Source organism: Bombina bombina, chromosome 4 (assembly GCF_027579735.1).
Source record: "Bombina bombina isolate aBomBom1 chromosome 4, aBomBom1.pri, whole genome shotgun sequence".
Taxonomy (NCBI): domain Eukaryota; kingdom Metazoa; phylum Chordata; class Amphibia; order Anura; family Bombinatoridae; genus Bombina; species Bombina bombina.
In genome coordinates, this window is record NC_069502.1 from 1046854817 (window position 1) to 1046866927 (window position 12111).

The 12111-nt window shown below is 38.0% G+C and overlaps 1 protein-coding gene across 1 annotated transcript in view; it reads left to right on the forward strand.

Annotated features, from left to right (window-relative positions):
- Positions 1-12111, forward strand: part of TRMT6 (tRNA methyltransferase 6 non-catalytic subunit) — a 254263-nt gene that overhangs the window by 44857 nt on the left and 197295 nt on the right. The window lies entirely within an intron of this gene.

Below are 12111 nucleotides of genomic sequence, written 5' to 3' on the forward strand. Positions count from 1 at the left end.
TAAGTCTAACCCTAACGCCCCCCTAACTTAAATATTAATTAAATAAATCTAAATAAATTAACTCTTATTAACTAAATGAATCCTATTTAAAACTAAATACTTACCTTTAAAATAAACCCTAATATAGCTACAATATAAATAATAATTATATTCTAGCTATCTTAGGATTTATTTTTATTTTACAGGTACCTTTCAATTTATTTTAACTAGGTACAATAGCTATTAAATAGTTATTAACTATTTAATAGCTTACCTAGCTAAAATAAAGAGAAATTTACCTGTGAAATAAATCCTAACCTAAGTTACAATTACACCTAACACTACACTATACTTTAATAAATTATTCCTATTTAAAAATAAATACTTACCTGTAAAATAAACCCTAAGATAGCTACAATATAATTAATATTTAAATTATAGCTATCTTAGGATTTATATTTATTTTACAGGTAACTTTGTATTTATTTTAGCTAGTTAGAATAGTTATTAAATAGTTATTAACTATTTAATAACTACCTAGCTAAAAGAAATACAAAATTACCTGTAAAATAAATCCTAACTTAAGTTACAATTAAACCTAATACTACACTATCATTAAATTAATTAAATAAACTACCTACAAATAACTACAATTAAATACAATTACATAAACTAACTAAAGTACAAAAAATAAAAAAAGCTAAGTTACAAAAAATAAAAAAATAAGTTACAAACATGTTAAAAATATTACAACAATTTTAAGCTACTTACACCTAATCTAAGCCCCCTAATAAAATAACAAACCCCCCCAAAATAAAAAAATGCCCTACCCTATTCTAAATTAAATAAATTTCAAAGCTCTTTTACCTTACCAGCCCTTAAAAGGGCCATTTGTGGGGGCATGCCCCAAAGAAAACAGCTCTTTTGCCTGTAAAAGAAAAATACAACCCCCCCCCAACATTAAAACCCACCACCCACATACCCCTAATCTAACCCAAACCCCCCTTACAAAAACCTAACACTAATCCCCTGAAGATCATCCTACCTTGAGTCGTCTTCACTCAGCCGAGCCACCGATGGAACTGAAGAGGACATCCGGAGCGGAAGAAGTTAATCCTCCAAGCGGCGCTGAAGAAATCTTCCATCCGATGAAGTCATCATCCAGGCGGCGCTGAAGAAAAGTCTTCGATCCGGCCGATGTCATCTTCAAAGAGGCGCTGAAGAGGTCTTCTATCCGGGCGAAGTCATCTTCCAAGCCGGGTCTTGAATCTTCCTTCCGCCGACGCGGAACCACCTTCTTCACCGACGGACTACGACGAATGACGGCTCCTTTAAGGGACGTCATCCAAGATGGCGTCCCCTCAATTCTGATTGGCTGATAGGATTCTATCAGCCAATCGGAATTAAGGTAGGAAAATCTGATTGGCTGATGGAATCAGCCAATCAGATTCAAGTTCAATCCGATTGGCTGATCCAATCAGCCAATCAGATTGAGCTCGCATTCTATTGGCTGATCGGAACAGCCAATAGAATGCGAGCTCAATCTGATTGGCTGATTCCATCAGCCAATCAGATTTTTCCTACCTTAATTCCGATTGGCTGATAGAATCCTATCAGCCAATCGGAATTGAGGGGACGCCATCTTGGATGACGTCCCTTAAAGGAGCCGTCATTCGTCGTAGTCCGTCGGTGAAGAAGGTGGTTCCGCGTCGGCGGAAGGAAGATTCAAGACCCGGCTTGGAAGATGACTTCGCCCGGATAGAAGACCTCTTCAGCGCCTCTTTGAAGATGACATCGGCCGGATCGAAGACTTTTCTTCAGCGCCGCCTGGATGATGACTTCATCGGATGGAAGATTTCTTCAGCGCCGCTTGGAGGATTAACTTCTTCCGCTCCGGATGTCCTCTTCAGTTCCATCGGTGGCTCGGCTGAGTGAAGACGACTCAAGGTAGGATGATCTTCAGGGGATTAGTGTTAGGTTTTTGTAAGGGGGGTTTGGGTTAGATTAGGGGTATGTGGGTGGTGGGTTTTAATGTTGGGGGGGGGGTTGTATTTTTCTTTTACAGGCAAAAGAGCTGTTTTCTTTGGGGCATGCCCCCACAAATGGCCCTTTTAAGGGCTGGTAAGGTAAAAGAGCTTTGAAATTTATTTAATTTAGAATAGGGTAGGGCATTTTTTTATTTTGGGGGGGTTTGTTATTTTATTAGGGGGCTTAGATTAGGTGTAAGTAGCTTAAAATTGTTGTAATATTTTTAACATGTTTGTAACTTATTTTTTTATTTTTTGTAACTTAGCTTTTTTTTTTTTGTACTTTAGTTAGTTTATGTAATTGTATTTAATTGTAGTTATTTGTAGGTAGTTTATTTAATTAATTTAATCATAGTGTAGTATTAGGTTTAATTGTAACTTAAGTTAGGATTTATTTTACAGGTAATTTTTGTATTTCTTTTAGCTAGGTAGTTATTAAATAGTTAATAACTATTTAATAACTATTCTAACTAGCTAAAATAAATACAAAGTTACCTGTAAAATAAATATAAATCCTAAGATAGCTATAATATAATTATTAATTATATTGTAGCTATCTTAGGGTTTATTTTACAGGTAAGTATTTATTTTTAAATAGGAATAATTTATTAAAGTCTAGTGTAGTGTTAGGTGTAATTGTAACTTAGGTTAGGATTTATTTCACAGGTAAATTTCTCTTTATTTTAGCTAGGTAAGCTATTAAATAGTTAATAACTATTTAATAGCTATTGTACCTAGTTAAAATAAATTGAAAGGTACCTGTAAAATAAAAATAAATCCTAAGATAGCTAGAATATAATTATTATTTATATTGTAGCTATATTAGGGTTTATTTTAAAGGTAAGTATTTAGTTTTAAATAGGATTCATTTAGTTAATAAGAGTTAATTTATTTAGATTTATTTAATTAATCTTTAAGTTAGGGTTAGACTTAGGTTTAGGGGTTAATAATTTTATTACAGTGGCGGCGGCGGCGGCGTAGTAGGGGGCAGGATAGGGGTTAATAAATTTATTATAGGTGGCGACGGTGTAGGGGGGGCAGATTAGGGGTTAATAAATTTATTATAGGTGGCGACGGTGTAGGGGGGGCAGGATAGGGGTTAATACATTTAATATAGGTTGCGGCGGGTTCAAGGAGCGGCGGTTTAGGGGTTAATACATTTATTATAGTTGCGGTGGGCTCCGGGAGCGGCGGTTTAGGGGTTAATATGTATAGAGTAGCTTGCGGTGGGCTCCGGGAGCGGCGGTTTAGGAGGTAATAACTTTATTTAGTTGTGGCGGTGTAGGGGGGGTCAGATTAGTGGTGTTTAGACTCGGGGTACATGTTAGGGTGTTAGGTGTAGACAGCTCCCATAGGAATCAATGGGATGTCTGTCAGCAGCGAACTTGTACTTTCGCTATGGTCAGACTCCCATTGATTCCTATGGGATCCGCCGCCTCCAGGGGTGGCGGATTGAAAACCAGGTACGCTGGGCCGTAAAAGTGCCGAGCGTACCTGCTAGTTTTTTGATAACTAGCAAAAGTAGTGAGAATGTGCCGCACTTGTGTGCGGAACATCTGGAGTGACGTAAGAATCGATCTGTGTCGGACTGAGTCCGGCGGATCGATGCTTACGTCACAAAATTCTACTTTTGCCGGTCTCGAGCCTTTGATAACTAAGGCGAATCAGCCTCGCCACAAATACGCTGCGGAATTCCAGCGTATTTGAGGTTGACGGCTTGATAACTAGGCCCCAGTATGTGCATTCAAAAATGAAGCTTCTGTGGAACAGATTTGCAAGGCTGCAACTTGGTCTTCTCTTCACACTTTTACAAAATTTTGATATTTAATTATATTAGTTTTTTTCGGCTGAGATGGCTTTTGGGAGAAAGGTTCTTCATGCCAGTGGTGCCTTCCGTTTAGGTATCCTGTCTTGTCCCTCCCATATCATCCGTGTACTCTAGCTTGGGTATTGTATCCCATAAGTAATGAAGATGATCCGTGGACTCATTGTGTCTTTAAGAAGAAAAGAACATTTATGCTTACCTGATAAATTTGTTTCTTCTTAGACACGATGAGTCCACGGCCCGCCCTGTCATTTCTAGACAGGATGTTTTTTATTGTAAACTTCAGTCACCTCTGCACCTTGGCTTTTCCTTTCTCGTCCTAACTTCGGTCGAATGACTGGAGTGTGAGGGAAGGGAGGAGCTATTTAACAGCTCTGCTGTGGTGCTCTTTGCCTCTCCTGCTGACCAGGAAGTGAATATCCCATAAGTAATGAAGATGATCCGTGGACTCATTGTGTCTAAGAAGAATCAAATTTATCAGGTAAGCATTAATTTTCTTTTGTTCCCAATTTTTCCTGCTGGAGTGTATTAAATTGTTTAGAAACAGCTCTTTAGCCTTTATATTTACATTTGAAAAAGCTGATTTTGCCTGTAGATCTGATCATACTGCAAGCTTAGCCTATTTTAATGGGCTGTGGTTTCAAAGACAAAATCCAGCTATTTATTTTACAAAAATAAGCAATTTCTATACATTTTGTACGCGGCAACTGGTATAACAAGTCATGGGGAACACATTCAGGGAAAAACAATTAACTGTCCCTTTAATTTCCCACAGTTGTCTTCTTGGTTTCAGATGAAAATCTTTCCAAATTGGAAAAAGTGTTTTCTCAGTCCATGATTTGAAGAAAAAAAATTACTTAAAAAAAAATAAAGAAATCTTAATGAGCAAACCTGCCCAGTAAACGCATCATGCACATATAAAAATAGCGTCCGGATTAGTTAACTTGTATTGGATTGCAAAAGGTTTCTTTTGCATATGTACTTTTTTATTACATGCTGTTCAAAGGGATCAATTGAAAGACATGAAAACATAATTTATGTAAGAACTTACCTGATAAATTCATTTTTTTCATATTGGCAAGAGTCCATGAGCTAGTGACGTATGGGATATACAATCCTACCAGGAGGGTTAAAGTTTCCCAAACCTCAAAATGCCTATAAATACACCCCTCACCACACCCACAACTCAGTTTAACGAATAGCCAAGTAGTGGGGTGATATAAAAAGGAGTAGAAAGCATCAAAAAGGAACTGGAAATATAATTGTGCTTTATACAAAAAATCATAACCACCATAAAAAGGGTGGGTCTCATGGACTCTTGCCAATATGAAAGAAATTAATTTATCAGGTAAGTTCTTACATAAATTATGTTTTCTTTCATGTAATTGGCAAGAGTCCATGAGCTAGTGACGTATGGGATAGCAATACCCAAGATGTGAAACTCCCACAGAAGAGTCAAAAGGCGCGCAACGCAAATTGCCGCCTCCTGTAGACCCGCCCATAAGTCTTCTCCCAGTTGGTCTATTTTTATATAAGTGAAACCGCCGGGAGAATGGAACCACCAAATTGCCTAAATAAAATTTTAAGCCCCAGTGCCTGTGTTCAACTGTCTACACCAAAGAGCCTCCCCTGAGCCTTTGTATGTGTCCCTTCTAATAAAGTGCCTTTTTATTCTGAGTCTTCTTATCCCCCAGAAAATAAATTAAGCACTTACCTCCTCATCTGCCTGACAGCAAGGCAGCTCCCAGGTTTGAGAGGTCCTCACCCTCTGAAAAGAAAGAACTGACTAAGTAATATTATCCAGTCTGTCAGGGCTAGTGCAGCATCAGTATATGGGAGTCGCAGTGAGAATTATTTCCCACAAGTTCCCATTGCTCTAAAGCCACCACTGCTCTACTGAAGAGACTGATATGGACTACGGCTACACCCTAGGACAAAGCAGCACAATCTTGCACCACTTTAAAAATAATAAACTCTTGTTTGGAGATCTCTTTCTAACACCTAACTTTACCACTTCCTTGCTCTAACATAGGCAAAAAGAATGACTGGGGTTGGAGGGAAGGGAGGTGATATTTAACAGCTTGGCTGTGGTGCCCTTTGCCGACTCCTGCTGGGCAGGAGGGATATTCCCAGTAGTAATTAAATCCACACCCAAAAGAATAAGTTTTTCTCATGAATGCAAAGAAAAAACTTAAAACCTAAGCAGAGGAATCAAACTGAAACAGCTGCCTGAAGAACTTTTTCTACCAAAAACTGCTTCCGAAGAGGCAAATACAACAAAACTGTAGAATTTAGTAAATGTATGCAAAGAAGACCAAGTTGCTGCTTTGCAAATCTGATCAACTGAAGCTTCATTCTTAAAAGCCCACAAAGTAGAATGAGCTGTGATTATCTGAGGCTTGGCCTGACCCAATTCCTAATAAGTCTGATGAATTAAAAGCTTTAACCAAGATGCAAAGGAAATGGCAGAAGCTTTCTAACCTTTCCTAGAACCAGAAAAGACAACAAATAGATAGGGATGAGTTAATATTTAATGTAAAGTTAGCAGGTTTTTAGGTTTAGGGGTTAATAGCTTCATTTAGTTTATGGCGATGTGGGGGGCTGGTGGTTTAATGGTTAATAGGTTTAGTAAGTGGTAGTGATGTGGGAGGCCAGGGGTTTAGGGGTTAATACATTTATTTAGTTGCGGAGGGGTCTGGGAGCGGCGGGATAGGGGTTAATAACTGATTTGCAGTGGGCTCCGGGAGCAGCGGGATGAGGGTTAATAACTTTATTAGAGTTGCAGTGGGCTCTGGGAGCGGAGGGATAGGGGTTAACACATTTATTTAGTTGCGGCGGGATAAGGATTAATAACTTTATTTAGTTGCGGTGGGCTCCGGGAGCGTCCGAATAGTGGTTAATAACTTTATTTAGGTTGCGGCAATGTCGTGGGCGGCAGATTATGGGTGTTTAGACTCGGGGCTTATGTTAGGGTGTTAGGTGTAAACGTTACTAGTTTTCTACCATAGAAATCAATGGGATATCGGGCAGCATGGGCTTTCGCTGCTTTTAGACTTCCATTGATTCCTATGGCATCCGCGACCTCCAAGGTGGTGAATTGAAAACCAGGTATGCTGAGCCGGTATAGTGGCGAGCGTACCTGTTAGACGTTTGATAACTTGCAAAAGTTGTCAGATAGTGCCGAATTTGTATTCGGAACATCTGTAATGACGTAAGCATCGATCTGTGTCGGATTGAGACTGGTTAATTGTATGTTACGTCACAGATTTCAACTTTTGCCAGTCTGTAGGCTTTGATAAATAGGTCGAATCAGGCTTGCCGCAATTACGCTGCGGAATTCCAGCGTATTTGCGGTTGACGGCTTCATAAATATCCCTCATAGACTAGAAGTCTTCCTGAAACCTTTAGTAGCTTCAACATAATATTTCAAAGCTCTTACAACATTCAGAGAATGTAAGGATCTCTCCAAAGAATTGTTAGGATTAGGACACAGAGGGGACAACAATTTCCCTATTAATATTGTTAGAATTCACAACCTTAGGTAGGAATTTAAATGAAGTCCGCAAAACTGCCTTATACTGAAGAAAAATCAGAAAAGGAGACTCACAAAAAAGAGCAGATAATTCTGAAACTCTTCTAGCAGAAGAGATAGCCAAAAGAAAGTAGTTAAATATCCAAGGAATGCATAGGCTCAAAAGAAGGAGCCTGTAAAGTCTTCAAAACCAAATTAAGACTCCAAGGAGGAGAAATAGATTTAATGACAGGCTTGATACGGACCAAAGCCTGTACAAAACAGTGAATATCAGGAAGCTTAGCAATCTTTCTTTGAAACAAAACAGAAAGAGCAGAGATTTGTCCCTTCAAGGAACTTGCAGACAAACCTTCATCCAAGCCATCCTGAAGAAACTGTAAAATTATAGGAATTCTAAAAGAATACCAGGAGAATTTATGAGAAGAACACCATGAAATATAAGTCTTCCAGACTTGATAATAAATCTTCCTAGATACAGATTTACGAGCCTGTAACATATTATCAATCACTGAGTCAGAGAAACCTCTATTATTAAGCACTAAGTGTTCAATTTCCATACCTTCAAATTCAATTATTTGAGATCCTGATGGAAAAACGGCCATTGAGACAGAAGGTCTGGTCCTAAAGGAAGTGGCCAAGGTTGGCAACTTGACATCCAGGCAAGATCCGCATACCAGAACCTGTGAGGCCATACTGGTGCTACCAGAAACACAAATGATTGTTCCATGATGATCTTGGAAATCACTCTTGGAAGAAGAACTAGAGGCGGGAAGATATAAGCAGGTTGGTAAAACCAAACGCATCCACCGACTCCACCTGAGAATCCCTGGACCTGGATAGGTACCTGGGAAGTCTCTTGTTTAGATGAAAAAACACATCTGGGTGGAGCAACCACTCCCCCGGATGTATAGTCTAACGACTGAGATAATCCTCTTCCCAATTGTCTACACCTGGGATATGTACCACAGGAATTAGACAAGAGCTGGATTCCACCCAAGAAAGTATCTACTATACTTCTTTCATAGCTAGGGGACTGTGAGTCCCACCCTGATGATTGACATATGCCACAGTTGTGATATTGTCTGTCTGAAAACAAATGAACGGTTCTCTCTTCAACAGATGCCAAACCCTGAAGAGCCCTGAAAATAGCACAGAGTTCTAAAATATTGATTGGTAATCTCTCCTCTTGAAATTTCCAAACCCCTTGTGCTGTCAGAGATCCCCAACCTGAAAGACTTGCATCTTTTGTGATTACAGTCCAGGTTAGACGAACAAAGGAGGCCCCTTGAACTATACGATGGTGATCTAACCACCAAGACAGAGAGAGTCGAACATTGGGATTTAAGGATATTAATTATGATATATTTATATAATCTCTGCACCATTGAATTAGCATACAAAGATGGAGAGGTCTCATATGAAGACGAGCAAAGGAGAACACGTCCGATGCTGCAGTCATGAGACCTAAAACTTCCATGCACATAGCTACTGAAGGGAAAAATTAAGACTGAAGTTTCCGACAAGCTGAAACCAATTTAATTTTTCTCTTGTCTGTTAGAGACAGAGTCATAGACACTGAATCTATCTGGAAACCTAAAAAGGTGACCCTTGTCTAAAGAATCAAGAAACTTTTTGGTAAATTGATCCGCTAACCATGTCTTTGAAGAAACAACACTAGATTTGTGTGAGATTCAAAATTTACAGATCCAGAACTGGCCTGAATGAATTCTTTCTTTAGGACAATGAATAGATTTGAATAAAACCCCAAACCCTGTTCCTGAACGGAACTGGTATGATTACCCCTGAAAGCTCTAGATCTGAAACACACTTCAGAAAAACCTGAACCTTCACTGGATTTGCTGGGACGCGTGAGAAAAAGAAGCTTCTCACAGGAGGTCTTACTCAGAATCCAATTCGATACCCTTGAGAGACAAAACTCTGAATCCATTGATTTTGGACAGAATCTGCCCAAATGTTCTGGTAAAATTTTAATCTGCCCCCACCAACTGAGCTGGAATGAGGGCCACACCTTCATGCAGACTTGGGGACTGGCTTTGGTTTTTTAAACGGCTTGGACCAAATAAATTGTTACCTTGGAAAGAAAGAGATAGTAATCTAGACTTAGATTCCATGTCAATATTCCAATATCTGAGCCACAAAGCCCTAACATCAATTTTGATGATATCAAAAAATGGCATCACAGATAAAATGATTAGCATGTTGAAGCAAGCGAACAATGCTAGACAATAAGGATCTGTTTCCTGTTGCGCTAAGCTTTCCAACCAAAAAGTTGATGCAGCTGCAACATCAGCCATTGAAATGGCAGGCCTGAGAAGACAACCATAATATAAATAAGCTTTCCTTAGATAAGATTCAAGTTTCCTATCTAAAGGATCCTTAAAGGAAGTACTACCTCCATAGGGATAGTAGTATGTTAGGTAAGAGTAGAAATAGCCCCATCAACTTTGGGGATTTGTTCCCAAAACTCTAATCTAACTGTTGGCAAAGGCTACAACTTTTAAAACCTAGAAGAAGGAAAAAGAAGTACCAGGCCTATTCTATTCCTTTGAAATCATATAAAAAATAACATCAGGAACTGGAATAACCTCTGGAGTAACCACAGGAGGTTTATAAACAGAATTTAAACGTTTACTAGTTTAAGTATCAAGAGGACTAGTTTCCTCAATATCCAAAGTAATCAACATCTCTAACAAGGAACAAATAATACTCTATCTTAAAGAGAAAAGTAGATTTGTCAGTGTCAATATCTGAGGTAGGATCTTCTGAATAAGATAGATCCTCATCAGAGGAGGATAATACAGTATGTTGTCGGTCATTTGAAATTTCATCAACTTTATGAGAAGTTTTAAAAAAAAAACTTATGTTTATTAGAAGGTGAAATAGCAGACAAAGCCTTCTAAATTGCAATAAAATCTTTTATATTTACAGGGATATCATGTACATTAGATGTTGAAGGAACAACAGGCATTGTACTAGTACTGATGGATACACTCTCTGCATGTAAAAGCTTATCATGACAACTGTTACATACCACAGCTGGAGATATAATCTCCACTAACTTACAACAGATACTTATCTTTGGTTGAACTGTTATCAGGCAGCAGGGTTCCAACAGTGGTTTCTGAGACAGGATCAGATTGAGACATCTTGCAAATGTAAGAGAAAAAAACAACATATAAAGCAAAACTGTCAATTTCCTTATATGGCGGTTTCAGGAATGGGAAAAAAATGCAAACAGCATAGCCCTCTGAGCATAGAAAAAAAAGCAAAAGGCATATAGGAAGTGGGGTTAAAATAATTAAATTATTTGGCGCCAAGTATGGCGCACAACGCAAAATGAACATTTTTTTGGCGCTAACAACTGCCATGATGTGAGTTGCGTCATTTCCAGATGACGCAACCTTGTGCAAGGAAACCTAACGTCAACTAACACGCCGGAAATATGAATTTGCGACACCGAACGTACCTTCATGCTAAGAATGACGCAATAAATATCAGCATTTTGCGACCTCGTGAGCCTAATTTTGCCCGCAAAAATTAAATGAAAAATAATCAATTTAAAGAAAAAGACTATACCCCAGATAAGAAAAAATAACTTCCTAAAAATGTTTTTCCTAATTTTAAAACTGATAGTCTGCAAAAGGAAATATACATAAACCTGACTCATGTCAAATATAAGTACAATACATATATTTAAAACTTTACTTTATAATAAAACATAAAGTGCCAAACCATAGCTGAGAGTGTCTCTTAAGTAATGAAAACATACTTACTGAAAGACACCCATCCACATATAGCAGATAGCCAAACCAGTACTGATACAGTTATCAGTAGAGGTAATGGAATATGAGAGTATATCGTCAATCTGAAAAAGGAGGTAGGAGATGAATCTCTACGACCGATAACAGAGAACTTTTGAAAAGATTTCCCACGAGGAAAACCATAAAATCAATAGGTGATACTCCCTTTACATCCCTCTGACATTCACTGTACTCTGAGAGGAATCGGGCTTCAAAATGCTGAGAAGCGCATATCACAGAAAAAAATCAAGCACAAACTTACTTCACCACCTCCATAGGGAGGCAAAGTTTGTAAAACTGATTTGTGGGTGTGGTGAGGGATGTGTTTATAGGCATTTTGAGGTTTGGGAAACTTTTCCCCTCCTGGTAGGATTGTATATCCCATACGTCACTTGCTCATGGACTCTTGCCAATTACATGAAAGAAATGTCATTTTAAAGGTACCAAATATATAAATCACTGCACTTTTTGATGCTGGAAGTTATTTAGTCTTTTAAAACAATTATCTTGAATTAGTAATTTACAGATTGTATGCTCTTATGAATTAAGATGGATCATTTTCGGATTAGAATATCTCTTTAAATTGGCCTAAATATGACATTTAGCTACATATTTAAGATACTAATTATTATTATATGAACTGTTTACATTGATGTTTAGTCTACCCTGTACTGTATGCTAATCCTATAGCACTGTACTTTGATTTGCTGTATAAGTTTTGATAATTTTATATCAACATTTCCTTGGCAGCTAATCTTTATTAAACATTTACAATTGCTATGTTTCTAGACTTCAGTCTTCTTATTTATTTTAATTGAAATATCATTGCAGTATTGGACCGATAAACGGGGAAAAATCTTCAAATTTAGGTTATGCCTCTTATACAAAGAAAAAAACTGTTGATCCATTTTTAGAAATCTGTTCCAA